Raw genomic sequence first — 16,229 nt, 5'->3', positions numbered from 1 at the left:
TAAACATCTTTGCAGCTATTTATAAACCAAATGCGTCATTCGAAAGCAGAGAAAATACGCTTTACAAAGATATTAAAATCACATTTAATAACTAAACGAGTGAGGCACAGTAGGCGTAAGAATATAACCAAAAATGTCGTCCCTTCACCGCTGGATTGGGACCGCCAACTTAAGTTACGTTCTCATACTACAGTAATGTTTTGTAATATTGTCGGTTGTGCACAACTTCATGCAGTTATGCCGCATATACCAATTTCTGTCACCCAAAACTTATCAATCCACATTAATAAAGCCTTGTGTGCTCAATCCTTCATTGTTGTTTCTGTATGTCTGTTTTATTAAATAAACTGAGATATTCTGGTGGAAATGGGGAGCAGTCGAAGGCACAACTGCAGCCCTGCCAGAACTTTTGGGTAGCTCTGAAAAGAGCCGTTATCTTCAAAGTCCATGCTCCAATGTGTGACTGTAAAAAATGATGATCTACAAGTTGCTGTCCTTGGCACCAATAACTGTGGCCTGCGTCTGAATATGAGACTGCAAGTCCGATTCTCAGCGGCATTTCGATAAAGGCAAAAAACACGGAGGCATACCATGCTGTTCCCTCTTGATAGAGGCACATATTTCTTCACGCTGAAATAGCCATCTGACCCGTCGCAGTGACTTCATGGTTAGGGCGCTTGGCTGCTGAAACCAAGGAAGTGAGTTTTATCTTGCGGCCTTTTTTCAATGGAGGCAAAAAGCAAGGAGCCCGTGTAGTGTGTGATGGCAGTGCATATCAAAGAACCCCAAGGTGGAAGAGCTTCCCAGAAAATTCCTGTATTGACCCGCCGGGATGGCGCAGTGGTTACGGCGCTCGCCTACTGTTCCCAAGCATGCAGGATCGAATCTCGGTATCGGCGGCCGCTTTTCGATGGAGGCGAAAAGCAAGGCGTCCGTTTGCTGTGCGATGTCAGTGCACGTTAAAGAACCCCAGGTGGTCGAAATTTCCGGAGTTCTCCACTGCGGCGTCTCTCATAGCCTGAGTCGCTTTGGGACGTTAAACCCACAAACCAAACCAAACTTCCCCTATGGTGGTTCTCGTAGCCTAAGTTGCTTTTGGGCATGAAAGCAAACCAAACGAACAGCAATCAGAGATTTCACTGCAAGTGGAGAAATGGAAAAATAATGTGCCCTCGCTTGTATTTAAGCTTCAAGCATTTAACTTGGTTCCTGATATACGAGAGAGGCCACAGCTTCATGACCGAGAGCGCTGTAACGCCTTATGTGTAGCCGAGAGCTCTCAATTGGTGTTTGAAGAAATCTCTGCCATTTGGCAAGATGCCAGCCTTGACATTGTCTTCATGCACTTCAACAATGAGAACAGCACAGTTGTCTATTAAGGAGCAGTCACCCACTTTCACATGTCGGTCAACTCTTGCACAAGTCTGTGTACACTCCCTTGCTTCCGAAATCCTGCAGCCGAGCTGGGCCAGTGGCTTGTTTGTAGTTCTCAGCTTCTTCTTAACCTTTCCTAAGTAACTTACCGAAAGAAAAAGCACTGAATTCATCTACAGGCCCATGCCCAAGACACTGCTCTGCCAAGTGCACCAAACTATGTACGTTGTACACCAGCTGCTTCAACCCATAGATATAGTACACTGAACTGCTGAACAAAATACCACAGCAAGTCCCGGGCAAAGCTGTTCAGAACTACATGATATTCAGGTGCAGCGAGTATTCGCAGAGTCCCATGCAGCTGTAGGAAGTGTTCATACTTTTCTTTGGGCAGGATATATTTCAGAACAGCAGGCCCTAGGTACAGCAGAAATGTTCTGAATTCAGTTGCTTTCCAACGATCCACCTCTGTTCCTCCGGGTTTTCGCTGGAAGAAACTTGTAAATAACTGGAAGAAAATTGCCGTTCCTCACAACCTGTTGTGCTTATTTCGCTCATCTCTGCTCAGTTGAGCAGCGTGCCCTTGCGAGACCCAATTTCTTAACAGCCGCCGCAATTACACCCAGACAGACAAGGTGCATGTATTCCGTAGGAAAACATGCCAACATATCAATATCCAACTTGGTGAAACGGAAAACACAAGTGTGGTGCCACTTATCTTCCTGTGAACGCAATGCTACATCACTTCACTGCGGTGCATGAAGTTCAGGCAATGTCAGCCTGTTCTCCACAGAGCGACCCTTTTGGCTGCATCTTTCACAAGCAGGGTAGCCTTCGTGTCCTAGCCAGCAGCCAGCTGTGATCTTCGTTGCATCCGCAGCACGGTCCTTGCATCTTTTGGGAGCACCGGAATCCCGCGACGATGGCAAATGTCGACCATATCATTAAGCAAAGCATGTGTGATGTTGTACTTGTTAGCTATGACAGCCAACTCCTCAGTCGTTGAGAGACTATGAAGAAAATTTTTATCAGGCTGACCCATATTCTCAGCCGCTGGACTGCTAGATGTCTCATCACTTGACTCTTCCGAGCTTGTGGCATTATCATTTCTTGAATGTTCTGCAGCATATGAATCATCGATAGAAAGGTCTGAGCTTGAAGCATCATCACTTCGCTTGCTGGTTGTGCTCAATGTGCTGCTTCCTGATGCATTATCACACTCGCGCACAAATAGTGCTGGTGGATCTGCAGGTGGCCCGCTTCTACTGGTGCAAGCGTCGTCGGCGCAGACTCTGATTCTCCGATGCGTGGTTGCTTCAGACGGTGGCAGGGTGTGAACGTCGAGTAACGATGCTTCACTCTGCGATCGTTTCCTGTCCCCGCGTTCTAAGCGTGACGACGCAGAATCGACCGGCCGCCGCGGATACCGAGCTCTTGCAAGATCTTCCGGTATTCTTTCTCGACGATGCGGTACTTGCGCCTTTTTGCGCTCATGACGCAACGCAACTCTCAACGGTGAGAGACGAGGACCCCCGAAACAGGTGCACAAAAAGCAAAAGATAGATACGGCCCGCACTTCTACGCCACAAAAACACAGCGATGACAAGCGAGCGCGCGCTCGAAACCACGTTGGAAGAAAGAGGTGATCCGAAGGCGCCGTGCGGAGCCGAAGCAGCCACTTAGTGTGGACGCCAGTGCCCTGTACTATGGTCACCATAACTGTACTGTTCCGTACGGAGCGGCCGCCAAGGGCAGTACCGGTGCTGCGGGTCGCTCGTTTTGCTGGCGCTTCTACTGGACGAGCCTGACACAGGCGCTTCATTTCGACGCGTATGATGTTCGCTTGCATGAAACTACTTCTTTCGCATTCCACGCAACAATTAGACTTCTAATTAATTCTCGAAACAACTGTCTTCTTCGCGCTTGGCTGGATTTCAATGTATACTTTAACAGAAAGAGAAACTGCTTATATAATGGTACTGAGCTGAGAACATGTAGAAGTTGCGGTTTGGCGAAGCTTTCACGCCTATATCGTGTTACGGTACATGTTAAATAGTTTAATAATTTATTTAAGTTTATATTTGATGTTATATAACATAAGGTATAGTACCAGACATTATGATCAGGTTGACTATCTCGCTTGTGAAAAGCAGCATCTATCTATACCAGGATACTTCTAAAACACCACGTAAGATACAAAAAAGCATAAATTACGAAGCGCAGAAAAACGACAGTGCATGTGATTGGTGTAAGCTTGGGATGCATATCAACTATCGTCAAACACGTATGAGTATACATACACGCCGTAGGTATAAGCTTCTTCGAAACATCTGATGCCGATACAAAAAGTACAACAAAGACTGTTGGCGGCGCACTATAACGGGATGGCACTTTAATTGGCCAGGCAGGGCAACATATCACTGTATGCGCTTCCGATGCCCCGCGAGCGCCAGGCGTCTTCTGCTCGAGCGCAGACGTTTCCCAGGAATAGCAAATACAGTTTATTTGCGCAGAAGGCAGTGTAAAAACTTATATCAGCTCAGTATTACGTGTTTAAATAACGAAAAGAAGCATATATCATGTTAGAAGTGCCTGAATACTTACTGAGGTTACAAAATTTCAGCGCGCCTGCCGCTGCTCCGCCCCCTTAGAGCCACTGACCCTAGCGGCCTCTTCCGAGCCCACCACCCGAGCTTTTTCGCGGCCCAGGCTTCGAAGCACTACTCTCTTACATTATGCAAAGAATCGTCTCGGTCCGGCCGGTGAAAGTGCTGGAAGATATATATAGTGGCTGCACAGCAACCATAGTTCTGCATAAAGAAAGTAACAAAATTCCCATAAAGAGAGGTGTTAGGCAAGGAAACAAAATCTCTCCAGTACTATTCACAGCCTGCTTAGAGAAACTATTCAGAGATTAGGAATGGGAGCAGTTAGGGATAAGGGTAGATGGAGAATACCTCAGTAATCTGCGATTTGCTGATGAAATTGCCTTGCTAAGCAACTCGGGGGATGAACTGCAAATAATGATTGGTGAGCTAGACAGGAAAAGTAGAAAGGTAGGCTTGAAAATCAATATGCAGAAGACTAAGGTAATGTTCAACAGCCTTGGAAAGGAACAGCAGTTTACTTTAGGTTGCGATAGCGAAGTACTGGAAGTAGTAGGCGAATATGTTTACTTAGGACAGGTAGTAACCGCAGATCCGGACCATGAAAAGGAAATAACAAGAAGAATAAGATTGGGACGGAGTGCATTTGGCAAGCACTCAGATTATGACTAGCAGCTTACCAGTATCGCTAAAGAGGAAAGTATATACCAGTTGCATCTTACCTGTACTCACCTATGGGGCTGAAACGTGGAGGCTAACCAAGAGAGTTCTACTTAAGTTGAGGACAACCGAGAGGGCTATGGAGCGAAAAATGGTAGGGGTAACATTAAGAGATAGGAAGCGTGCAGAGTGGGTCAGAGAAATAACTCAGGTTACCGACATTCTAGTGGAAATTAAGAAGACTTGGGCATGGGCAGGACATGTAGTGCGAAGAGAAGATAACCGATGGTCGCTTAGGGTAACAAACTGGATTCCAAGGGAAGGAAAGCGTAGCAGGGGGCGGCAGAAAGTTAGGTGGGCGGATGAGGTTAAGTTCGCAGGGGTCAAGTGGATGCAGCTAGCACAGAACCGGGTTAAATGGAGAAATATGGGAGAGGCCTTCGCCCTGCAGTGGGTATAGTCAGGCTGATGATGGTGATGATGATGGTCCGGACGCATGGAGAGAGAGAGAGAGCAAGAAAAAGAAACACCCGGATGCTAGTTGTCATGAAGAAGCGCCAACACTGTGCAGAAAAAAAAGACTTGCAAACAGTTAACAGCTGTCACGAAAGAAAGCGAACATTGTGCAGAAAAAAGTAAAAGGATTTACCGTTACGAGCGGTACGTAAATTAGATATAGCCACAGCAATTTTATCCATGAGCATAAATAATGCATATTGTCTTTATAACATCCATTCATTTACAACTTCATCTACTTTAGCACTACTGCACTAGGTAAACACGCGTATGTTTGCTTTCGTAACTTGCAAAAAAAAACATACGATGTGTAGCTTTTAAAAAAAAATTCAAGTGCAGTAAGAATATAAAAACAAATAATGGTGCCGTTGTCAGCACTCAGCTTCAAAGAGGCAGTCCTCCACTGCTTTATGCACTATCCCTGTAGGCATCCCTGGGCATCCCCTTTAGCGCGCAAACCTGTTATCCCATTATTCTCCGGTCATTTCGTGGTTCGTCTCCGTCAGCTGCGAAGCGCTCGCTTTGTTTTAGGGACAACTTTGTGGCGTGGCGACTCGCCTGGGTGACCCACGGGAGCACGAAGGAACTTTTTACGTAAGTATGCATGTTGATCTTTCATCCCCTTGCATATTAGCGGTCAATTAACAGCTAATTACTCGTGAACTTAATATTACGAGAAACAATGAGCCCGACTCGCGAGTAGCCCTTATTACCTGTCTGTAAACATCTGTCATTGGCTGTATTTTGATTAACCCGTCTCTGTGCATCGCTTCTGAGAGGTTTCGTTTATATCGTGTGTGTGCATGGATATTATAACAAGCCTGTAATTTTTGGCCAAACGAATGCAATGCTACTACTGCTCGTCATGGTTGCGATGACAGGCAAGTGCGAAGTAGTCGACTGCTTTTCATCGCAATTTTCGCGTTTGTACCGCTAATCGCTACATGTCTCGTGCTTGAATGACGAATGCTTCCATGGCAGTGCTTTGTTTCGTTGAGCGTCATGTGATGAGAGAAATGTGAGCAGAACAGATGAGCGAACACAATTCTTTTTCAGCGCTGCCAGAAGCAATGTAAAACCTGCCAGTGATTGGCTCCAGTTTATTTAGTTATCATCTATTTATACCTGCAGCACCTCAAGGCCATTACTGCAGGCCGGGGGGGAGGTGACAACTGGAAGAAAACATGCCTTAAATAAACATGATAAAAGAAAAACTTAAAACAGCTAAGCACAGTTGCTAAAAGCAAGAAAGTAACTTTTTGCCCCCCCCACTTAACTTTGAGTTTTCTATCGTAAACCACGGTAAAACTTTTCCCACTCGTTTCCTGCTGGGATCCTACTGGTTCCCAGTAGTATTAGAACCAGCAGCTACTAGTAATAGTAGCTGATGGAATGTGTAACAGCTGGGTTTCTGCCGTGAGCTGTAGAACGTCAGACTTTGGTGCATTGTTTTCATGGGGTCCTTTTGGCCTAGGAATCATGGTGCAGCAGCTACCTTGGGCCATACAACCAAAACAATGAGGACGGCAGAGGTTTTATTTCATGAATCATGCTTTATTATAACTTATGCCTACATAAGCTCTGCAGTTCGCTTGGCTACCCTTTAGTCTAAGATTGTAGTACTACCGCAGGTGTGCTCCAGCTCTAAATCAGATGGCGCCATGAAGTTAGCTTCAAAGAAAAGGACTTGTTCCGAAAAACATGCTAACTACCCCATTCTTTACATTTTGAAAGCAGCCAATCATGAACCACGCATGCGGTTAGAATCCACACGGGATCAGGTCAAGTGTAATACAGTCGAGTCCACTTATAACAGATGCACTTATAATGAACGCTCACTTGTTACGAACGAGGGTGGGGTTACAGTCAAAACATGAATTAGGGCTATGAAACAGTCTCAGATTAAATGAACAACCGTGAACATACCACTCTTTTACAATGAAAAGAAAGGGGAAGCCTAGTGACCCGCCACACCACTGCAGTTGAAAGACACACGCTTGCTGCGAATGCGGAGAGCAATGAGCACATCCCAGGTATTGGTTGATCTAGTGTCCACCTACCACAGGACAGGTTACAAGGTCTGTCGGTGCACATGTGTACCCTGGATGGGTAAAGAATCTAATGTAAAAGCAAATGAGTGGCAATCACGTAAAAGGACCAGTCAAGAACCACCATCTTCGATTTGAGTTATGAATAATAGTCGAGGTATGCGGTGCTCGCCCACCAAGACCGGCGTGTGTCATTGACCGTGTCGAATCTCGAGCTTTTGCACTGCTGCACGTGGAGGCAGCACACAAGACAACAAATGTGTAGTATGTCCTGGGCACACATGCACTGTAGTAGCTTGGGCACTGTTATCTTGTGGATAATCGAAGAGTTGGGGGGCAAACTACGAGATGGCATAAGCGCCTCATTAGCTATCGCTATTCCGCGTTCGTCAAGCAGCTGGTCCGCAGATTGTTTCGGGCAGGAGCATATGATCACGCTGCAAAGCTTAGAGGGCTGCTTGATAGTGTCCGATTTGAATAAACAGACGCCCAAAAACGACTCTTGGAAAAAAACAAATGCCACTTTTGTAGAAGTATGCATTCTTTTGGCTGAAATAAGGGGAGTTTACTTCACATGAACTTTGGACACAACGAACAACATCCGTGCGATTGTTATAAGTGGGCTTGACTGTATAATCATGTAGCCTTTATTGAAAAGTTTTCATGAATGGTGTTCCCACCAAAACTTGAGAAAGGGTGAAGGTGGGTCACACAATATGTGCACTAGTGCATATTGAACATAAACCTACACACACCAACTGTTTTATTCGCTCAACACTGAGAACACCATTTCTAGGAGCAGTGTAAGTACATGGCCTTAGAATGAGGGCATAAGTGCTGGTGCTACCAGTGAGGTTACAGGTATACACACCGTTAGCCAGACCTGGCTGCTCAGTGCTGCATGCTTTTGTCTTGTATGGAATGCCACTCAAGACACACCTATACGCTGCAGTAGCTAAAGTAGTATCAACACATCCAAAAACGAAATATCATTGAAAGCTAGCCTACTTGGGCTTCGGTTGGCATTACTGTAGACAGTGCAATCAATAACCAAGTGGTGAAGTGGGCACTTGTGTTACACTGCAGCAAATGTCGCAAGGATTATATTAACTAATTGCTTTTGAGAACAGCCCACATAGTATCGAAGTTTATGCAACAGATCGAGCATCCAAATGCTGCTACACAGTGTATGCATTAAAATTATTGTGGTACACATTACCGGAAAGCTAGCAAAAGTTCATGGTCACCAGTACTCTGCTAGCGAGTCTGTAATAACGTTTTTGTACATTGGATTCAGGTGGCATCACAGACACCACGACCAAGTCCAAGACATAGCTTCCACAATGCATGTCAAAACAGGCACCAATAAACAGATTAGGGAAACATTCAGCTTTCCACCAAGCTTCAAGTTTCAAACGCTGCCAATCTAAGCAATAGATAACAAAGAAGCCAACAGCCACTGACACAAAGGGAGGCATAGGAGAATGGCAAAAAAAAATCCCTTATGCTTTCCTTTGTTTCAATGGCTGTTGTCTGTCATAACGAAGCCCTTCCCTACATTAGTTTGCAAATCTGAAACATGTTACAAATAGTACACATTTCATTGAAGGTTATCACACCCGGAAGAGTTGTTTGTAATTAGCATCTAAAATTTTGATAAAAATCCATATTCAAAAAAACAACTTGTACCAATTTTTGATGTATGAGCTTTCACATGTGAGAGTGCAGTTTAAGGTAGCAACACAACAAAAACAACAATGCTCTCATCATCACGAATTGCCATATGCAGAACAGCAACAGCAAAGCACTGAAGAAAAAGAAAAGTGATATTTTCTGTATTGTGTTAGATGTGCTACAATGACGTATTAACATAGAAGTATTCTCAAAATTCCTTTGTCCGTGTCTTGCTCCGTTCCCGTCGATGCCGCTCTGAGCGTAGTACTCCTTTTTGTACCAAGGTAAGCGGTGACAATAAATTAAATGTATAGACTATAGCATTAATAGAGTGTTTTAGCTGAGATTTTTTGCGGCCAGCAGAGAGGAGCGGACGAGCGGAGATGCCGCTGCGCATGCGCATGTCGCTAGGCTGGCCAGCGTTTTTACGACGCCCAGGTTACGCCCGCTGGGGAGCCATCTCCAGCGGAGCAATTGGCAGTGTGCGAGCGTGCGTAAGAGCACGCGGGCGCGTATGGGTAATCAAGACGGCAGCCGTCAACACAGCCACCGGTGCTGCTCCGTTATCGACGGCGACCCCAGCTCAGGCCCCTTTACAAGTTAAGAAAGCCCGGATGTGTTTCACGCTGAGGAAGACTTGTGTCTATTGCGTGAGGTGTCAGCGACGAGACCGTTTGGAGTTGGAGATGACCATAAATGGATCGAAGTTGTGCCATCGGGAACCATGTGATGGGCCACGAACTTACGCTGCGCGGAGCAATAGACCGTGTGGATTTACTAATATGCTGGCGAAAGCAGGACGTCAACAACCTTAAAAGGTGAGTTTTACTTTTGCACAACTAAAAATTGTAATGCCAGTGCTTAGAAATACAATTGATGCGAAATGACAGTGCCGCCGTCAGTGCCGCTGCGCGGCTGGCCTAAATGAATGATAAAAAAAAATATACATTTCTCGATGATACAGCAGCAGGAAAGAAAAGCAGCACTAACGCGTTATAAAGCGTGAAACGCGAATGCGGGCTGCCATTTACTGTGGTGTGGAAAGTGCCTTCACTTACTTTAGAACAAAGGAACTGTCGTCTGAGCTGTTTTATCGGCACGCCCACCGCGTGATTTCGTTCCCTCAACGGTATGGATGGATGGAATATAGGAGCGTCCCCTTTGAAACGGGGTGGTAGCAGCAGTTATCATGCTCATTTTTCTCCCTATATCTTAATTATTGATTTAGAATGGTTAACTAAACCATCATTATATTTATCAAATTTTTGTTCATACAATACTAACATTATGTCGCTTCTCTGCTTTTAAGCCACCAATCTTCCAGTCGTTTTTTGCTAGTTTCCACCACCGGTTTATTCACCCGGCCACTGTTATCTCTAAACCCCAGAGCTACAGGAAGAGTGATTGCGCCTGCATCAACTTCCGGATGGATACCATTACATTCGAGTATAAGACGGTCAATTGTTTCACTGAAGTTACCACATACAGCACCATGCGTCATCTCCAGTGTTAAATTTCTTTTTGTAGCTGCGTGTTCTTAGGCACCCTGATCTAACTTCAAAAAGTAGGGCACTACCTCTTGAGTTATCAAAGAAATCTTCCTTCCTGATCTGCACTTTCCACTTTCGGCATAATTCCAGACTCTGTTTCTTTTCCATCGAATTTACCCAACTTTTACCTTCTGTGTTTTGCACCTATTTAATGCTCTTTATTTCTCCGTCCTTGTGACTAGCATTTTACTAGTTAGTAGCATACTTACTAGTTAGTTTCCTAGTTCTTTTCCTCCATTGTGAGTCAACGCTTTTTAAGTACAGGTATTTAAATACTTTAGCTGCCCATCAGTTACTGTCCAATTTCCTCACGCGTTCTTTATATAATATTTTACTCTGAGCTTCCTGTACTTCCAAAGATGCCCAGCCCATATCTCCCTGTACCGCCTTATTTGTAATTTTGCCGTGGTCACCTAGTGCTAATCGTCCAACGGATCTCTGATTTATTTCTAATGTCGACTGTACCTCTGATTTTAGGCACAAAACCGCATTTCCGAAAGTAAGTCGGGGCACCATAATTCCTTTCCAAATACCCCTCAAAACATCATACCTATTGTATCCCCACAATGCCTTATGCTTCATTATCCCGGCATTCCTTCGCTCTTTAGCCTTAAGTGATTGCCCATGCTTTCCAATGTATGCCAATTCTTCGTTTACCCATCAGTTCAGTTCAGGCGTTCAGTCGTGTCCGACTCTTTGTGACCCTATAGACCATGTCACGCCACGCTTTCCGATCTCTCACTATCTTCCTAACATCACCTAACTTCATCTGCAGTGCCTCGAGGATGCCATCTAACCATCGCGTTCGCTGCCTACCCCTTCTCCGGCACCCTCAACCTTTCCCAACATCAAATCTTTCTCCAGCGACTCCTCTCTTTTCATCAGATGACCAAAGTAGCTGAGCTTTAACTTTAAAATGTGACCCTCCAATGAGCAGTCAGGGTTTATGGTCGACAATATGGACTGATTTGATCTACTGGCAGTCCAAGGAACTCTCAAGAGTCTTCGCCAGCACCACAATTCAAACGCGTCAATTCTTCGGCGGTCAGCCTTTTTCACAGTCCAACTCTCGCATCCATACATCACAACTGGAAAGACCATAGCACGAGTTATACGGATCTTGGTTGGCAGACTAACGTCTCTGCTCTTTACTAGGCGGTCAAGGCTAACCATTGCTCTCTTTCCCAGAAGCAGGCGTCTCCTAATTTCATGGCTGCAGTCTCCTTCCGAGGTAATCTTCGAGCCCAAGAAGAGAAAATCTGTCACAGCTTCCACTTCTTGTCCCTTTATGCTCCAGGACTTGATAGGGCAAGACGCCATGATCTTTGTCTTTTTAATGTTCAGTTTAAGCCCAAACTTCTCACTCTCTTCTTGTACGCGCATCAGAAGTCTCTTGAGTTCCACTCCACTTTCTGCCATTAAAGTGGTATCATCCGCATATCTAAGGTTGTTGATACGTTTTCCAGCAATCTTCACTCCAGCTGAAGACTCGTCCAGACCGGCCTTCCTCATGATGCACTCTGCATATAGGTTAAATAGGCAGGGCGACAATATGCAGCCCTGCCTCACTCCTTTCTCAATCGGAAACCAATCAGTAAGACCATGCCCAGTTCTGACTGTGGCCTCTTGCCCTTCATACAGGTTCCTGAGGAGACAGATGAGGTGAATTGGAACTCCCATCTCTTGGAGAGCTTGCCACAATCTGCTTTGATCTACGCAGTCAAACGCTTTCGCATAATCAATAAAGCAGAAGTAGATGGGCTTCTGGAACTCTCTTGCTTTTTCCATGATCCAGCGGAGGTTGGCAATTTGGTCTCTAGTTCCTCTGCCCTTGCGAAACCCGGCTTGCACGTCCGGAAGCTCCCGATCCACATACTGCTGCAGCCTACCTTGGAGGATTTTCAACATCACCTTGCTAGCATGCGAAATAAGCGCGATCGCGACCCCCAGATATTTATATTCTGCTCGTCTAGGTATTTCATGGTCTTGTAGTTTAAGACCCTGATCAGTTGAGCCGTTGAAAATCATCAGACCCCACTTAACTGCTCAAAACTAAAGCCTAGAGTGTCCCCTTCGTCTCCGCAATACTTAACTAGAGTTTGCAATTCTTCCAGACTCTCAGCTAGCAGCACAATATCGTCTGCATACATCAAACCGGGGAGGCTCTGCTCTACCGCCTTTCCACCTAATCTATATGACAGGTTAAAGCCTAGGTTGCTGTCTTGTATCCTCATCTCCAGGTTTATCATATAAAGCATGAACAGCACTGGTGATAGAGGACAGCCTTGTCTTAATCCTTTGCATACTTTCACACCCTCCGTACTTCTTATCCCTTCCCACGTAATTTCTACTTTGTTATCCCGGTATATATCCTGTAGGAACTCTATTATCTCATTACCGATACCTTCTTCTTTTAATATGTTCCACAGGAGTTCCCTATTTACGTTGTCGTACGCCCCGCTTATGTCCATGAAGGCCAAATACAAAGGTCTATTTTCCACTCTAGGTATTTCGATGCATGGGTAAGCACGAACAGGCTATCATCTAAGCGCCTACCATTTCTAAAGCCGTTCTGAAGTTCTCCGAATATCTTGTTACTTTCTACCCATGCTTGCACCTTTAATTTCACCGCCTGCATGGCTAACCTGCACATAACAGATGTTATGGTAATCGGCCGGTAGGATTGTATGTGCATCCTGTGTCCTTTCCCTTTATACATCAAATTCATTTTACTCTGCCGCCAGCTGTCCGGAATTTGCTTATTCGTTACGACTGTTTCCAGTGCTTTTAACAACGTTTCCTTGCTTTTTTGGACCGAGTTCATTAATCAGCTTGATCGGAATTCCATCTATTCCTGTAGGTGTGTTTGTAGGAATATTTTTTTCTGCCTTTTTCCAGTTTAGATTGGTCAGTTCTAAGTTGCTTTGTATTCTGCTACCTTGTGTTGCTTTCTGATTTGCGGAGTTTACCCTATCGTCGCTCTTTAATGACTCGGCTATAACTGATGTAATGTAGTTCATTGCGTTATCTCCCTTTAAACAATTTTCCTCGTTATCTTGAATCCGATCCTGCTTTCTTTGATTCTTCCCTAGCCAGCGTATATGGTTCCAGAATTTTCTTGCTCCGCCTCGTTGCTTCACTTGCCGTACTCGTTGCTTCAGTGGCGCAATGCAGTGACAGTACTTATTTTTTAGTGTTTTTTTACGCAACATCACAATAATCTACCAAGCTCATTCCTGGGTAGTGTTCCACTTTAGGTTGCATTATGTAGTGCTTTTATTTCTTAATAGCCGCAAAACCAGCCTTGAACAGAGCACACTTTAGCGCCTTCATCGCAAGGGAGAAAGATGTTGCGGGACCCAACCGTTGAGGAGACGGAATTATGCAAGCCCACCGCCTAACATTAGGTGTTTCGAATCTGTTCGGGTTTCGGTCACCGCTCGAAAGAGACATTCGAAACCTCACAGCAACCACGGAATGGGGCGAGAGCTTTGCGCGCTCGTCGGACCGCCGTGTCTTTTCCAAGATCGTTTTTCAACACACTTTAGCGCCTACATCGCAAGGATTGTGTACGCTGCGACGCGTACGCGGCTCGTATACCCACTGATGTTTGAAGGCGCCTTGCTGATGTAGCCGAGGTCGATTTTCCTCTTTTTTTCCTATCCCACTGGCTTCACGGAAATATTACCGATTACTCTAACATAACACCGATCACCAAACATGCGTTTGTCTTTTTCCTGCCTCATTGTGGGCTTGACATGCTTGGTGGATAAAAAAAAAGCAACAGTTATTGTCTGTCACACGGCCAAGAAACTTCTCCTTCCACCTGTACTCTGCAATCTGGCTTGTATAGGATCCTAAAACCCCACCGAAAGAAATGATGTGCTCATTAATATTCTGCCAATTTGTACACAGGTTACATGTCAAGAGGAACTCTGTTAGACATAGCAAAAATGGCACACAAGCAGAAACAACTGTTTACTGTACTCATAACAGTCCATTTCATTTTTGTACAACGTGTACATATTGTGGTACTCGTTCTGTATACAAAGTTCCGGTTTTTAGCGAATGTCACATGTCAACTGACTGCGTTTGGTAGAAACATGTATTTGTGACTATTTTGCTCCGGTGGAGAAACTTAACTGAATTTAAGGTTTATATGAAGCTGTTTGTCTTTTTTTGCATGCACCCGAGGATTACAGAGCATCGGGCTTCAGCTGATCACCATGCGAGAAAGAAACGACTGCGAGCTACGCAGAAAAGCACAAGAAATTGAAAAATAAAAAGTTGAAAATGAAGCGCGGCGTCTCGCTCTAGACAAGAGCAGGTTGGACTTGGAGAACAGAAAGCATGAGTTTGAAGTGAGACATTATAACAGAGAACATGAGAAGCTGCAGAGAACAGACAAAGCTTCAAACAGACAGCTCCAAAGAACAGACTCAAGCATTTTTGATTTCTTCAGCGCAAACCGCGCATGACATGAATACCCAGAAAACTGTCCTGGTAAAAGACTGTGTACATCTTGTGTTTAAATGAAACACATTTCAGAACGATTTGTGAGTGGTAAAAGTACCGAGGAGTAAGGTAAGTTTCAAGACCTGGTGGATCAAGACCGAAGTAATGCGATACCTGGGCATCATACAAACATGTATGACAGTTCGCCAAAAGCGCACTAGCTTTATAGATACGCGGCACGTTCTGTCAGTACAGCTTGATGGCATGAAACCGCTTGTGGCCACTAAAGTAAAGTTTCTGATTCCTTGATGGTCGGCATTTTGCCCTTGCTGTACCATCGAAGAAACCCCAGTAGTTTGTCACTGGGGCACCTTTGGCTGAACAGGCTCAAAATTTAAGTGAAATTTTAGGTTAAGAAATTTTTTTTTCAGAACCTTGACATTGATTCTGCTGTAATTGCAACTTACCTGCGAGAATTTCTCCAGCGTTTCGAGACTGAGCCAAGAATGGCTATTCACATCGTCGAGCAAGTGAAAACCCACTCGTCGATATGGCGCATAACTTCGTTCGTCAGTGATTATATCGTTGAACTGTGCCGCCTGAAAAGATATTCAGGACCACACAGCCGGTTCGGATGTGCCAGCCGTCGAAGGGTAATGCAGAGGGCTTCATCTCCGGGAACCGCCACCCTTTGCGCAGTTACGACCTTATCGGGTATGCACATGGCCCACTGACGTCGGCGTATATGATCCTTCTCGAAACGAAAATACGTCCTAAAGACACCATCGTCTATCGTATCAATGTTCAAAAGTTTACGCACTGAAAGTGGCTCACGTCGTGTCCGCCAAATACCTCCAGGCACTGCACGTCCCCAACTTCGGTCCAGGTCAGTTGCGACAGCAGCAACGGGCCTTGTAGTGTGCTCTTCGGCATGATTCAACCAGCAGTAGCAGCCGCCAATTCGCGAATGCGCGAGAAAACAGCTGACTTTTGTTTCGTCTTGACTTGATTAGAACTGGCGAACATATTCTGTTTAACAGACTGCTCTTTTGGTACATCTAGAACACAAACTATACCAAATAATTAACAAAAACAGGCTATACATTTACTAAACAGTTTCGGCGCATTATTAGCAGGCTTAATTGGCATTCTTTTCATTCTAACTCGAATTGTGACTGAGAGGTGGAGCAGCAGAGCAAGCGACTCTATTCCGCTCGAGAAGATGGGCGATCCGCCCGGCTAAAACTCTTTTCTCGCGCGCCTCTCCGCAGGTGTATAACAGTAAAGGCAAGCATAACTTAGTATTGAAAATGAACATCGTACTCTACTGTTACTGCGGCGGAGCG

The 16,229-nt window shown here is 45.1% G+C and overlaps 1 pseudogene; it reads right to left on the bottom strand.

The window, feature by feature from the left end:
- Nucleotides 1-15,129: 15,129 nt before the first annotated feature.
- Nucleotides 15,130-15,928, bottom strand: LOC146194687 (uncharacterized; annotated as a pseudogene).
- Between the last annotated feature and the right edge of the window lie 301 nt (nt 15,929-16,229).

Source organism: Amblyomma maculatum, chromosome 3 (genome assembly GCF_055883805.1).
Source record: "Amblyomma maculatum isolate TAMU_Amacu chromosome 3, ASM5588380v1, whole genome shotgun sequence".
Taxonomy (NCBI): domain Eukaryota; kingdom Metazoa; phylum Arthropoda; class Arachnida; order Ixodida; family Ixodidae; genus Amblyomma; species Amblyomma maculatum.
Note: the sequence above shows the minus strand (reverse complement) of the source record. Positions and strands in the feature narration are given on the sequence as shown.